Consider the following 15,749-nt stretch of genomic DNA (forward strand, 5'->3'; position numbering starts at 1 on the left):
GCATTATGTATCATCATGTATCATCACTTGCAACTATCATCAAACAACCTTTGTATCATGATGCCAAGAATTTTCACATTCATGAGTGACTGAATAAGTTTGGGAAAACATGCTCTTAGCTTTTACGATGGTTACCACTTTACTGGGATCCATGAGCACAGGAATGCTGATGTCATACCAAGAAACATAATCAGGGTAAACCTTGGGTTGAAACTTATGATCACAGGTTTTTCGAAGAATGCAACTCTGCACTGTGAATTCCAGCTCTTGAAACAAGCTGAGTCATCGTAATGCCCATACTACAACACAGGCTTAAAATGATCATACCTCCAAGTCATCATAACTCCCACACTTCAACATAGACTTCAAATGATCATAGCACAAAGTAATCGTAACTCCTATACTTCAACATGGACTTAAAATGACCGTAGCACTAAGTCATCGTAACTCTCATGATTCAACATGGACTTGAAATGAGCGAAGCACATGGTCATCGTAACTCTCATACTTCAACATGGACTTAAAATGACCGTAGCACTAAGTCATCATAACTCTCCTAATTTAACATGGACTTGAAATGAGCGAAGCACATGGTAATCGTAACTCTCATACTTCAACATGGACTTAAAATGATCATAGCACTAAGTAATCGTAACTCCTATACTTCAACATGGACTTAAAATGACCGTAGCACTAAGTCATCGTAACACTCATGATTCAACATGGACTTGAAATGAGCGAAGCACATGGTCATCGTAACTCTCATACTTCAACATGGACTTAAAATGATCATAGCACTAAGTAATTGTAACTCCTATACTTCAACATGGACTTAAAATGACCGTAGCACTAAGTCATCGTAACTCTCATGATTCAACATAGACTTGAGTTGAGCATAGCATGAAGATCACTTTATGTAATGGAGCTCAAGGCAACCCATATCTCACACTGATAAGACTTTACACAATAAGAAATCTTTTCCACATCCATTTAGCCTCTATGTATTATGGATGAAGAGCTCCTATAGTATGATTCATATCTGCATGACACAATTCCCAGAGTGACTGAAGTGTGAGTATCATTATAAGACTAGAGCAACGTATGCTGTAGAGTGACATCAGTCTCACTAGGGCAATACATATAAGCATGGCTACAATCACTTGTCAAGTCTAAATGGTTTGTGCAAATATCCAACACAGCATCAGTTCTGTGACATTTACAGCCTAATCATAGCCGTCCAAATACCATTGTCCTATCTTTAGCTGATACTGCTTCCACATCTTATATTTGCCTATGGTATATACATAATGTATCACTTTGTATGCATATAGTGGTGTCCTAACTGTCAGATATCTAGAGTGAAGAAGCACTGAATCATATGCCTATGTCATTACTGTGTTACAGAATGGAATAAGGTTCAATATAATGCCAATTTGAGGCAATAACAAGTTATATAATGTTAATTTTGTATTTTTTGGATCTGACAAAATCAAAGTTATTTTCCTGTGGATAAAAAATAGATCTGTCACGGATTTATTCACAACTGGATCATGAAGCTGGCATGTGCTGTGATATAACTGAAATACTGTTCAAAGAGATGTTAAACCAAACTCTTTTACTCACTCATTCCCAAGTCAGGGTCACAGTCAGTGTCATAACAAATTGAATGCATATATAACATGGCTGTAGTGAAAAGTGTCACTCACTCACTCACTCACTCAAACCTAACACATGTATTCAACTGTACTGCCATCTAACATATCAACCTAGTGAGGATTCCTATGATGAATATGTCCCAAATGTCCAATGCATGTCCAATGAGGATCTGGTGGTAACAATGTGTGATCTGACTCAGTATTTATCATCATGACCTGATGCCATGAAATGTTGCTCATGATGTCAACCACTGGCTTGCCAGGCCCTTGTTGGATTATTTACAGGACACATTCCCTGGGGACATTCCAGGGGCTGTCTAAGTGGGCACTGTATGGTAACAGTGGGTGAATTGTAGCCAATGCTCATGCTATTGATCACTGGTCTGCCTGCTCCTGGCTTACTCAAATAAACACACGTCACTACTGCACCACATTGTGGCTGTATGTATACACAGGTGGTCAGGGAACACATTGTACAAGACTCTGACGTACTGAGGAAGGAGTGAAGTGTCACAGCAAATACTTCTCTTGCTATAAGAGCTGCTGAAGGAGAAAAAGTGTATACAACATGCTAAAGTATTGATGAAGAAATGAAGTGTCACAGCTCTGACAACTCTTGCTATAAGAGCTGCTTAGGAAGAAAAAGTGTATACAAAAAAGTGTATACAAACCCTAAAGTATTGATGAAGTAATGAAGTGTCACAGCTCTGACAACTCTTGCTATAAGAGATGCTGAAGAAGAAAAAGTGAACATTGCTTGACACAAGTAATAGAACGTATCCTCAGGGGAGCCTTACTCCACCCAGCAGTCGTCAATAAAACATCAAACAACTGATAGTGGTTTATATCTGTTGCACAGCCCCCACACTGCCAATCTGCTCACTAACTCCTCCACACTGGCGACTTGATTAAAGAGAAAACCTAAAATCAGTTAATTAAAATTTTGAAAATAACAAACTTCAGCTTTTCATTTTTATACTGTTTTTGAAAATATATTCCGATTTTAATTACTGGTGAATCAGTTCTTGCTTTATTGTGTTGCGAGCAATATTCCGATTGTGTTGATTTTATCAGTATTATCAGATTGACATCCTTTATGTAAATAGAGTTAATTAAACATCACCTACTTTATGTTATTCGAATATGAAATAAATAATGCTCTATAGCTGTCATCAAATATAAATGTATTGTGGTAACAGTCAATCCACACTACAGTTGAACTGTAATTGTTAGCATTGGCATGAAATTACTGATTATTGAAGCTTTGCAAGGTAAAAAATTATCAATAATGCAATTGTTTATGGTGAAATTATTTTTAAGATTGTAATCAATGTTTTAATACGTCTTGACATACATCATGCTATGTGTGGTTAGAGTCACCTACCCTTGCCGTTTACTGAAATGAGAAGGAAACAAAATTGAGACTTTTTCCACAAAGTTCCATCTCTGCTCTATGATTGTCTGTCTGTGTAAGATGTAGGAGTTAGCACTTACATCTTAGCACTAAGGCAGCTTCACGGAACAAGAGTCTGTTGCAACTGATGGAAAACAGGTTACAGCATCTTGTTAGGGGGTTTATGTTTTCTCACAGTCCTGTGTCAGGGGGGCAGTGGCTCAGTGGTCGAATCACTTTTTCTGATGAAAGCATCCCTTTATACCCGGAGTGACTAGTCTTGTGTTTGAATCCCTTATTCATCCCATTCTAATTTTTGATGATTCTTGGTTTGTGAGTGAGTGGGTATGGTTTTACGCTGCTTTTAGCAATAGTCCAGCAATATCACAGCGTTGGACACCAGAAATGGGCTTCACACATTGTACCCATGTCGGGAATCGAACCCGGGTCTTCGGCATGATGAGCGAACGCTTTAACCACTAGGCTACCTGACTGCCTCTTGGTTTGTGAGCACTTCACATGTACATGTAGGTTTTTCAATCACTCGGTTCACAAATTATTTTTCCAAAACCGTAGTGTGTTGGTCAAAATAGAGGAGAGATGTAACACTAAAAAAAAATCTTTAAAGTCATTTGGGAAAAGAATTGTCATTCTTAAGAATTAAGATAACATGAATTTATCTACTTCAAGTATCTTTTCTTAACAATGTGAAAAGTCAATGGAAAAAAACAGCTTTTAATTCTATTCTATATATGTGAAATTTGGGATAAAAAGATTCAAGAACCAAGTAATTAAAAACATCTATAACCAATTTAACTTTCGTTTTTTCATGAACATTAAGTTTACACGTATTGATATTACTGAAATTAATATAAACTGAAAAACATCTTGTTTCTGATGTTTGCTATTTTAGGGGATGAGGATGCATATCTGCGGCATGATTTCATGATGTGTTCATAATTGCTTTACTCCTGGCATGTTCTGTAACATGCATGATTGTGGGCCAAACATAAGGGCAATTAACTCCAATAATGACTTGTAATTCAAGTGGAAGAACATGTATCAAAATGGCATTCAGTTTCTAATGAAAACCTTTTTGCAAAAACATATAGTATTTGGATAATCAATTGCTGCTGACAAGTTTATTACACCTGATTGTGATGTTTTTAATGATTCATTTGAAATAGTGACGAAGATAAGGACATAAACCTCCAACATGTGTTGAATATATTTCAGGTATGTACATGTCCTTGTGTGAGTAAGCACCTGATTCCAGAAAGACTGATTGTTACTTTAAATAATCAATATGCTATTATAGTGAGTGAGTGAGTTGGGTTTAACGCTGCTTTTAACAGTATTCCAGTTATATCACGGTGTGTCAGCTTAATGTTGGAGGAAAGCCCGAAGTGATGCAGGTCTCAGACATTTACCACTTCGGTGAAACCCCCGAGCATGGGTATGGTGCTGACAAATCTAGAAACATAATCGGGGCGAACCGGGATTTGAACCCACAATCATAGGTTTCTGGCATGCCCGAGGGATGCAACTCTGCACAGCGAATCGCAGCGCCTCAGACAACTGGGACACCCATGCCCCCATATGCTTTTATAAGTTGACACTATTTAAATTTTTCAGGTTACATATTTGATTGACAGGTGCTAAATTCAAGACACAGCTACAAAATAAAATAAACATAGTTTTAATATTATGTTCTGCTCTTAGTTTTAAATGATTGATGGATTAAAAAACTAAAATGATGCAAGTAAAGAAATATTTTTATTTTTTAAAATGTAACTGATCTGCTGTGTAATATATAATCTCTGACCGCTGCAAATACCTATCAAAGAACAATGCCTGTGACAGAGGTAAATAAAAAATAGATGTTACTGTTGAAATGTTAAACAGAATCCTTATTTATTCTTTCTCACTGATAGCACCCAAACACCTTTATGCCAAATTGAATAAATAGCTATTGAGCAAAACACATTCATTTAATTCCTTGCCACATTGGTAAGAAAAACATTGTAAACCGAGAAGTAGAAAAAGTGCACAGTGCACAGGTCAGAATCAGGTGAACTTGAGCAATGTTGGTCGTGGAGAGTCCTTGGATGGGTGACCATGTTTGGCAGCGTGTTTCTATGGGGCTTTGGTCCTGCCCCTCACTGAAGCACATGTTGCACATGTGGTGTCTCAATGACTTAGTTCGAAATATGGTTCATCCAGTAGTGAATGGGTACCCGGGAGGATGAGACGTTAATGTGATTGATCACCTTCCAGTGCCTCACAGTTAGCTTGGGTTGTGTATTTCCCAAGGGAGATGAGAATGAAAATCTAGTGCACCTACTGATCGGAGTAATAATGATATAGCATATATTGTGTAGAGTTATGCGCTTTACAAGTGGAATATTATTATCATTATTATTATTAAAATTATAACCTACTAGACTTCCCTACACCTCAAGTATTTAATTAGTATGAAAAGTGAACTGACAAGGGAGATAACTCAACTCTAGCCAAAGGACAGCTTCAATCTGTTGTCCTCAATTACATATGCTCCTGATACATGCTAGTGATTGTATTATCCATGTTATACTTTGCCATCAAAATACTGAAGTAATTTGAGGAATGTAAATTAAAACAGTAATATGCCTTGGAATGTCTGTATTAACCCAGTCAAGTCCACCAAATGCTTTTACACTAATGAATTAGAAACCTTTGGGAACAAGAAGCCGTAATGACATATCATTTCCAATTACACTCACAGCTAAAAGTATTCAAAGTGGTACCTAATTAGGTGCTAGGATACCATTTCTGGGTACCCGCTGGCAGCTCATCTAAAGTGATGAAGAAGTAGCCGAAATGTTGACAGACTAATGGCACACAAGGGTACATTTGTTCTTTTGAAACTCTAGATTAAAGTGTAAGTCTTCATTAATTTGAGTAAAGCACCTAGGCTGAGACAAACTAGGAGATTAGGCAAGCACCTAGGAGGGCAAGAGAGTGTAATCTCTGTGATTTGCCTGTGTAATTTGCATTGTAATTCCACACGAGAGGAACATGTCAATCGCCTGTTGCGCAAGCAATAGAGCTAGGACTGAAACCCATAGATACAGCGACATCAAGGCGTAGTGATGCCAGCAACTGAATCAGGCTAGGTTCCTGGAACTAGTGGCTATCAGAGGAGAGCTGGCAATAGCGTCATGCCACATTTCTACTGATAATGATGACATCGATATAATTCAGTACAAGAGCAGTGCATGACAAAATTCCAGACACATAACTTCGGTCAGACTTGGACATTGTAGCGCAGACACTCAGAAAATTGGAACAGGACTATTTTGGGATATTACATTTTTTTTCAGCCCTGTTTCCGATCTTAGAAATATGATTGCATTGGGACATAAAAGTCTTATAGTACTTTGTGAGGTCCTAGAAAAATGAGTTTATTGGGACTTTACAGTCTTATAGTACTGTGTGAGGTCCTAGTGATATGAGTACTGAGTACTGAGTGAGGTTGTAGAGATAGGATTGTATTGGGACATAAAGGTCTTATAGTACTGAGTGAGGTTGTAGAGATAGGATTGTATTGGGACATAAAGGTCTTAATACTGAGTGAGGTTGTAGAGATAGGATTGTATTGGGACATAAAGGTCTTATAGTACTGAGTGAGGTTGTAGAGATAGGATTGTATTGGGACATAAAGGTCTTAATACTGAGTGAGGTTGTAGAGATAGGATTGTATTGGGACATAAAGGTCTTATAGTACTGAGTGAGGTTGTAGAGATAGGATTGTATTGGGACATGAAGGTCTTATAATACTGAGTGAGGTTGTAGAGATAGGATTGTATTGGGACATAAAGGTCTTATAATACTGAGTGAGGTTGTAGAGATAGGATTGTATTGGGACATAAAGGTCTTATAATACTGAGTGAGGTTGTAGAGATAGGATTGTATTGGGACATAAAGGTCTTATAATACTGAGTGAGGTTGTAGAGATAGGATTGTATTGGGACATAAAGGTCTTATAATACTGAGTGAGGTTGTAGAGATAGGATTGTATTGGGACATAAAGGTCTTATAGTACTGAGTGAGGTTGTAGAGATAGGATAGTATTGGGACATTACCGTCTTATAGTACTGGTGTGAGGTTCAATAGAAATGATGGCATTGGGAACATGACAGTCTTGTAGTACAGTAGGAGGTCCCTATGACATGGTTGTATTGAGACTCCGCAATTTGGGAGTACTGTGTGAAGTCCCAGAGATTGTAACTGGAATTGTAATTGTAGAAACGCATGATGAATCAATTTCTACACAACTAGCTGGATCCATGTCAGCTTTGCTTCAGTTTCTGTGGTAAATAAACCAATCAGCTCAAAGTGCAGTGACACCAGAACATGCCAGGGACCATCCTGTAGCAGTTTGAACTGAAATTTAGCATGGAATTCTAAAGAGGTTGTATCAATATCACATGTCCCTGTAAGCAGCCCAGGTGTACAGGGGTCTTGACATGCTGAGTCAGGGGAACTACCATGTGTTTGTTTGTTTGTTGTTTAACACCGCACTCAGCAATATTCCAGCTATATGACGGCGGTCTGTAAATAATCGAGTCTGGACCAGACAATCCAGTGATTAACATCATGAGCATCGATCCGCGCAATTGGAATCGATGACATGTATCAACCAAGTCAGTGAGCCTGACCACCCGATCCCGGCCTTTTACGACAAGCATAGTCGCCTTTTACGGCAAGCATGGGTTGCTGAAGATGTATTCTACCCCGGAATCTTCACGGGTCCGAACTATAATTGGACTTTCAATAAGACATTCTTCTCACCTGGTATCATCAATATTTGATAGTTATTCATAAATAAAGGCGACAAAACTTTTTCCATATTCATAAGAAACATCTGCCAAGAGCAGAGTTGATTGTATGATTCCGACAATATCATGAGCATGTGTTTATGAATCACTGTCAAATAGTGAGGACACCAGGTGTTCACAAAAAGGTGAGTGTATCCTGCCCCACCTGTGACATCCATCACAAACACATGCAAAGGCAAGGCAATTTTTCACCTGGAAAAATAAGAAACACATGGTCCAAGTCCAAATAGGGAATTGCTTCGGACATCATTCTTGTCACTGATGCATCATATTTGGAAATGGCACACATGCTTATGATGTCGTCAGAATTACACAATGTCCTTGCTTTCAGCAGTGACCACCCGGGTTTGATTCCGGGTACAATGGGTACAGCCCATTTCTGGTGTCCCCCACCATGATATTCCTGGAATATTGCTAAGGTGGCGTAAAACTTTACTCACTCACTCACATTTCCATTGTTTTGCATTTAATCTTTTGCAAAATAGTCCATCAGTAAAGCCTTAAAGAATACATTAACAATGATTGACATTAGTCAAAAATCAAATTGGCTGGGGGCGCTAGGTACCATTCATCAACACTATCACCATCCAACAGAAAAGATTACTGGTCCTCTTTTCAGGAGTACAAACTGAAAATTGAAATTCTACAAAAAACAAACTTAAAAATAAAACAGTGAGACCACTAGTTCACACTTGAGATTACATTCAATCACATCACCATTTACAAGTGCAATAGGAGTGCTACAAAACTGGGTTTTCTTTATGTTCTATGTTGTTCTGAATAGACAGATTAGATTTGTTTTGCGCATTCTTCATATCAAATCACATGTTTGAACTTTTAACTTTTCTTGAACACCTGGTATCATTACTATTTGATAGTGATTCATAAACACATGCTCATGAGATGGTCAGAAGCGTACAATCGACTATGCTTTATGCAGATATTTCTTTTGGATATGGAAAGGGCTTTGTCGCTTTATTTAAAGTTTCAAAAATGTTACTAGACAAGTAACATAGTATAGTATAGATGGTTAGAAAGATTATTGGCCCCTCTACAAAACTACTGGCCATGGGATACCAGGCAGGCAGCTACCTCGAACACTCTACTCTAGACATAAGGATCAACAAATCATGTCTGAAGAATCTGAATCGGAGATAGACCGCCTCCGTGGTCTAATGGTAGAGCATCCGACCGGAGAGCGGAAGGTCCGGGGTACGATCCCCAACTGCATCATACCAAAAGATGTTAAAAGATGGTACTTGTTGTTACCTTGTCTGGCGCTCGGCATTAAGGGGCTAAAACAAGGACTGGTCGGCTCGGAGTCAGTATACTGTCTCTGAGTGGGGTATTCATGTTAAACTGCGGCATGGTATCTCAGTGAGCTAGCACTTTAAATCGGCATCAGTCCGGCCTAGTAAAAGCAGTCCTACACATACATACACGTGCATTCACGTCGCTATATAAGTGCAATGATCTTGGACGCGACGTTAAACCCCATTTCACCTCACCTCACCTGAATTGGAGATGGTGATGCCTTGATGATGAAGAACTTATCCAAGGATTATGTTGAGATTATAATGTTTAAAGGAAATCTGTGATCATAGAACAAATTCATTTCACGCAATAGTAAGAGGTATATGTCAATGAAAAAAACTAACCAGCAGAATAACGCTAAGTTCAACACATCTCTGATAAATGCATTGTATGTTAGCATGGGAATTAGAACAGATGTTTCAATTTCTAAACTAAGACCGATTAGGAAACAACAAGTTGATTAATCGTTTGGGGGAACTTCCTCAAAGTATTTTTATTTTTATTTTTAAAATTGCATGTTACCCGGTATAGGTTTTTTTCAAGGTTTGATATATTGGTAATTATTATAAGAACATGTACATGTCATAAACAGGAGAGACCATTTTATCAGCCATTTTGGACAAGGTAGGTACTTTAGTACCTAAAAATGATCAATACAAAACAATAATGGTATTTTCAAAAAAGGATTCGGAATTCCAAAAACAAATAAATAATTTGCTGTGCCTGTGAGTATACACTGAATCATTGTGTCACAGTTGCAACCGAGCCAAGTTGAGACTGATGGGCGCTCTGCCTAAGGTGAAATGACAACAGTAAAATTGCACATGCATGAGTGAGGCTGTTAATAGGGGCAGTACATATTTATGGTTAATTCCAGGAAATTAAAAGTGTTTCAAATAAATCATGGTCTTGATAATATGAATTTGCAGAAGAAAAATCAATGAAACCTTGTAGTAATAGAATATTATGTTTTGTACGTGGTTTACTGTTAAGTCTGAGTGTTTTTTGTTTTGTTCATAATATTGCATCACCTTTTTTCTGTTTAGTTTACAATACTGTTAATCTGTTTAGTGGTTTCTTTACTGTATGGTGAGGATGTGTATTCATTTTAGTGGGTAATTAAAAAATGTCAAATCCTAAACATCATTATCTGTCAATGACACTCTTCACTTTATTTTATACTTTTTTTTGTAGAAAATAAATTATTTCAAACTAAATACCAAATTTGTGTATCCTTTTCCTAAAAAAAACAGTAAATTTGTTTTGAATAGAACTAAAATATTTTAATAAATGTTACAAATATAGTATTCAAAACAAGTTAAAGAACACCCACAACTGGAAGGCTTTGTGTTGCCATGCCCACCAGCCATGACAGATTAACTGTAGCCATTTTGAAAAAAATGGGTTTTCTTTAACTTCTTTTGAGTAGCATATAAACAGACTTTAAATATTGTATTAAGTGTCCGTGGTTTATAAAATCCATTGTCAAAAGTCATAAAATAAAGGCAATTTATGGTTTCATCTATTCTCATATGCAAAAATGACTAAGAATGTATTATCAAATTTCGATATGGGTTGAAGAAGTCAAACATTTTTCTTGATGTTTAAGTATCATTCTGAAACCAGTTCCTTGGCTGAAGTCAACTCTCCAGCTGATATATATAGCTGGTTATGATGTTGGAAAATAGTCTGCTAATGACTCTTTGGTTGCCGAGATAAGAGTTGTCAGTACACATGTCTTGAGTGTGAAGCAATGGAGATCGACCATCAAATCATACACACAGACAGTGTTTCATTGCTATGGTATAGAAATATGTGCAATGATGACATTAATATTTGCTGCCACACCATATGCTTAAATTTGTTTCAGGAAATGCAGATTTAATGGATTAAAGCATTATCATTTCACTTTATTTGAAGATGTTTTTTTCTGAAATCCAAACCTAAAATGACTGATTAGATGAGAAAAATTCTTACAATTCCATCAAGGTTGTGTTTAACATGTTGACTGGACAATTAACTTCTTGTACCATTCGTTTAGATTAAGATTACAGATTCTAAGCTTAAAGTCAAAGTTGAAGGCATTTCTTTAAAATTAATGTAATGGGTTTGTCTGGTGTAATCAGCGATGTGATATTTGACTTTGGCGTCAGTGATTTTCTCTGAACAGGTAAATTCTGTAGAGATTTGTGAAAAAGTAGTTTTCCTGAATAATTTTTGACGAGTGCATTTAACCATATCCTTCTGCCGTCCCTCGTACTATGGCCATACATAGCACGGAGTCGTTATTTGCACTTGCTAAATGTCATGATATGCATGCTTAAACATAAATAGCATTTAGTTGTGCTGTATGCACTCAAATGGCAACATTCCCAAGCTCAGTGAATGAATATACAGGGTGAAAGCAAAAGCTGTCCGTTTGTTAATGGTCTCAATGATTTAACTAAGGAAGATTCACAAGAGAATCTTAAGAATGCAAAGTAAATGTGAAAAGTGGGTAGTTGGTCTAAAAGCAGTTTAACTGTAATTGCCAAGCTGATTTGTAAGAACATACAGCGAGAGCAAAAGTTATCTTTTTGTATATTCAGTCTCAGGATTTTACTCACAAAGATTCACACACCAACATAAGACTGCAAGCAAAGTAAATGTGGAAACTGGGTTGTTGTTGTTCCATATGCACTCAAATGTAATACTCCAAGCTTAATTTTATTAATATACAGATATTGCAAAAGTCCTTCCATTATAGTTGATCTGTTTTAACTCCAAAGAAGATTCAGAAAACAATCCTAAAAGTGCAAGCCAAGCAGTTGTGAAAATTGGCTGAACATCAGGAGGAATTATATACTTCTCAAAAAGTTTAAAAAAACATCTGATTTTTTCATATATCAGGTGTTCTTTAACTTCTTTTGAGTGATATATATAAATATATATACATAAGTGTTGAAAGTTGATGCTAAAATGTAATTTTGCAAAGTTTCAAAGTTTCACCAACATCAGACAATGGACAGTTTCTTGCCAATACAAAAAACTCACTGAGTTGAACTAACATGTGTATAATTTCACGAGACTCAATACACATTCCTATTTCCTTCTCTTTTCCATGTAAGCCAATATATTCACAAGTTGCTTTTCCTATTAACAAATTAACACTTCATTTTTTAAACTTGATACATGTATCTTTGATCTTTTTTTCAACCAATCTACAAATCTTTGATAACCTTTAACAGACATTTATATAATTTGCTTTTTAAGTTTTTCAAATGACACATTCATATCCTTACATAATAATTATTTTTTGTCCTGATATCAATATTTGGTCAGTGTTGAATATATGATAATATTACAAGAGTACACAGTGCTAATGACTTTCAAACTGAGAGAGGAACACTCCTTCAGAAAGAATATGTACCTTCTGTAAAACTAAAGAAATAGAAGATGAAGAACACATTCTGTTGAAATGCCCTCTCTACAATGATCTGAGACTGGAACTAATATCATCACCCTAAGCCATACACCCGATATCACTTAAAATACTACTAAATACACCAGCGCCTTCTGCAAGATGATCTCCTTTTTCATTGCACATGTTCTTGCACAAAAATATGCATCTCCTGTCTGGACCTTAAAATAGCAATATTTCTGTAACAATGTGTGTATCAAATTTTATAACTTGCTGATATAACTAGTCATGTTCTTACTGTGTAACCTGCCTGCAGTAGGTGTTTGTGTTCAATAAATCTTCTTCTTCTTCTTTTTCTAGTACTGTTACTTCATTGTTTGAACCATAATCTTGTACTGATCATTAACATACTTCTAAAACTGTGTGGTAATTTGTTCATTCATCTGTATATTAAGGACAATATAAGTGTAGAGGACAGTATGATAAGTGTGAGTCTGTTCATAAGTAGGCTCATTGTTTTTACAAAATTACCCTCCTTCCATTTTGAACCAATAGGACGAGACAACATGGAGGTTGGGGGGACTAATACTACTGTAACTTCATCCTTAGGAGCATAAATATCTTTTAGTTTTAATTGTTTTTTTAAATTCACATACATGCACAGTTTATGTGTACAATATTGTCAATATATACTACTCAAAATAAGTTAAAGATCACCCGATTCTTTCATGTTTCATATGACTGGAGTTAATCTGCAGTGGCATGATTTTTGCATATGACTATCGCTAATCTGTCTTGGCATGACAGATTAACTACAGTCATATGAAAAAAATGGGTGTTCTTTAACTTCTTTTAAGTAGTATTTTTTAATAGTATAATAGGACATAGAGTGTTTGTATATTTGTCAAGGTGTTTGGCTTCCACATAACACTCCTTCTATTCAAACACCAATGACCTGGGAAAATTGATGGTGTGACATGTTAGAAATGTAACATATAAATATCTTTAACTTATCATTGGCGTGATATTTCAATTAAAGTGTAAAATATTAATTTGTCTATGCATCATTTTTGGACAGTATCATAAGAGCTTATCTGTATATAAGCTTCATAGTTTTCACATAACACTCCATCTATTTGACCCTCAATGATCAGACAAAATGGAGGGTAAGAGACTCTGATAATAGACTCTTTATGTACCTTCTAACCATGAAACATTTATTCATGCATTCAAACAGATGAATACCCCCATGGCAGTACCTGGCATACCATTGTGTACCACTAGTAAAGATGTGTACAATAAATACTGTGCTGTAAGCATTCAATAGTGTTTAAAGATGAACAAATATAGAAATATTTCCCCAGTTTTAATACATTCCTATGTGTAATTAATTCAGATCCTGAGTGTAAAGAATATTACACTAATCCAGATTATTAATTGTAAATATCATTGAATAAAAAATTAGATATTTATCATATATCCAAGTAAATATATCCAAGCTTAGAACAAAAGGACTTAAAGAATTCATACAAACTACATGTGATCATTCTCACATGCAAACTAAGCAGGAGTATAGTACAGAAAAGTAAAGTACATATATTTATAGTAAAATTTGAAACCTGCCTGACTAATGTATTTAAGGTCAACATTTCCTTGTCAAGGAGTGCAGGCACAATAAACACACTTCCTACACGTACTGCAATATCATATCAAGATGACAAGCTAAGATAACCAACAATTTTTTTATAGGCTGTGTAATAATATTTCGGGTATTCAGGAGAAGCTCTAGGCTTAGGAACAGATAAGCCAAGGTGTGTTTAGAGTCCAGTGACCCACGCACCCTGTGTGTAACAAACAGAGTTATAGTAGGTATGACAGCCACTATAAATGCAAGGGTTTGATAATGCCATGTAAAGTGTTCACAGTTTGGTCAGTCACACATGACTTACCTTCTTCAAAAGGAAATAGGCTATCCACTCATGAGAGAAACACTGCAGTATACACCATGTAGAGATAAATCCATTGAAGCACAGGATATCCCAAACACGTTATACAATATTACACCAATTTACATTGTAATATCCACAAGTTGTCCTCCTCTCTCTTACCTCACTTATTGGAAGCAGCAGTGGGAGAGTTAAACAATGACTTGATCGTACTCCACACAGATAACGACTCCTGTACTCCAGCGATCACTGGAACGCGTGTACGAACCGTACCTGTTCCGCAACATAGTATGCCTGTGATGGGACTCCTATACCCAATCAGATGTGATCCTCACCGCGGCTGATTACTTGCATGCCGTAGCTGTTCATTCATTCAACGTGCTAGACCAGCATGCGACTGGTGTCTGTGTGGAGAGAGTGTGTGTGTGTAAGTTGAGCGGCTCGCGGAGAGCCCTTTAATTCACACTGACTGACTGACAGACTGTACAGTCACTACGATAGCAGCACATCGGGCAGGGTATTGAAGCAGTGATCAGAAGCACAAATCAACTGCCTCATTATAAGATGCTTCACTCGCATTGGGAAATGGTCACCTCAGGAGGTGATGCTGGTGTCAGGGGTGAAGTGAGGATACTGAGACAAGGAGAGATTTGATTTGGATGGCGTGGAGGACTGTGATGTTGAAGTTGGCACTTGTGTGGAAGAGGGGGAGGGAAGGATGTGACATGGAGATAGTGGGAGAGTAGGAATGCTATAATCTTACAGAGATAAAGAGGACAGTGGCTTCTTACTTCATTCATTGGGGTGGGGGTGACTTAGTTTTGATATAATATCATTTAGATAGGGGTGACAGGGCAGGGCAGGGCAGGGCTCTCTGTTTTACTCTTTGGGGTGGGGGTGACTTAGTTTTGATATAATGTTATTTATATAGGGGTAGGAGGTTAAAAGGGGCTGGGTCGAGAGCAGGGCAGGGCAGGGCTCTATTTTTATTCTTAGGGGTGGGGATGACTTGGGTATAATATGATGTTATTTAGATGAGGGTGGGAGGTTGAAAGGGGCTGGGTCGAGAGCAGGGCAGGGATCTATGTTTTATTCTTAGGGGTGGGGGTGACTTGGGTATAATATGATGTTATTTAGATGAGGGTGGGAGGTTGAAAGGGG

The 15,749-nt window shown here is 37.0% G+C and overlaps 1 protein-coding gene across 4 annotated transcripts in view; it reads right to left on the bottom strand.

Moving 5' to 3' along the window:
- The window catches only part of LOC124131500 (kin of IRRE-like protein 2), a 270,098-nt gene extending 255,017 nt beyond the window's left edge, over window positions 1–15,081 (bottom strand). Inside the window, exon 1 of one of the 4 annotated variants that reach the window (XM_046494791.2) lies at window positions 14,751–15,081. The gene's annotated coding sequence lies outside the window, so the exon portion shown is untranslated. Of the gene's footprint in view, window positions 1–14,591 lie in introns of all 4 variants that reach the window. The other 3 variants (XM_046494790.2, XM_046494792.2, XM_046494794.2) reach the window with 3 other exon arrangements.
- Between the last annotated feature and the right edge of the window lie 668 nt (window positions 15,082–15,749).

Source organism: Haliotis rufescens, unplaced genomic scaffold, assembly GCF_023055435.1.
Source record: "Haliotis rufescens isolate VD_foot unplaced genomic scaffold, xgHalRufe1.0.p SCAF_1, whole genome shotgun sequence".
In the NCBI taxonomy this organism is placed as follows: Eukaryota; Metazoa; Mollusca; class Gastropoda; order Lepetellida; family Haliotidae; genus Haliotis; species Haliotis rufescens.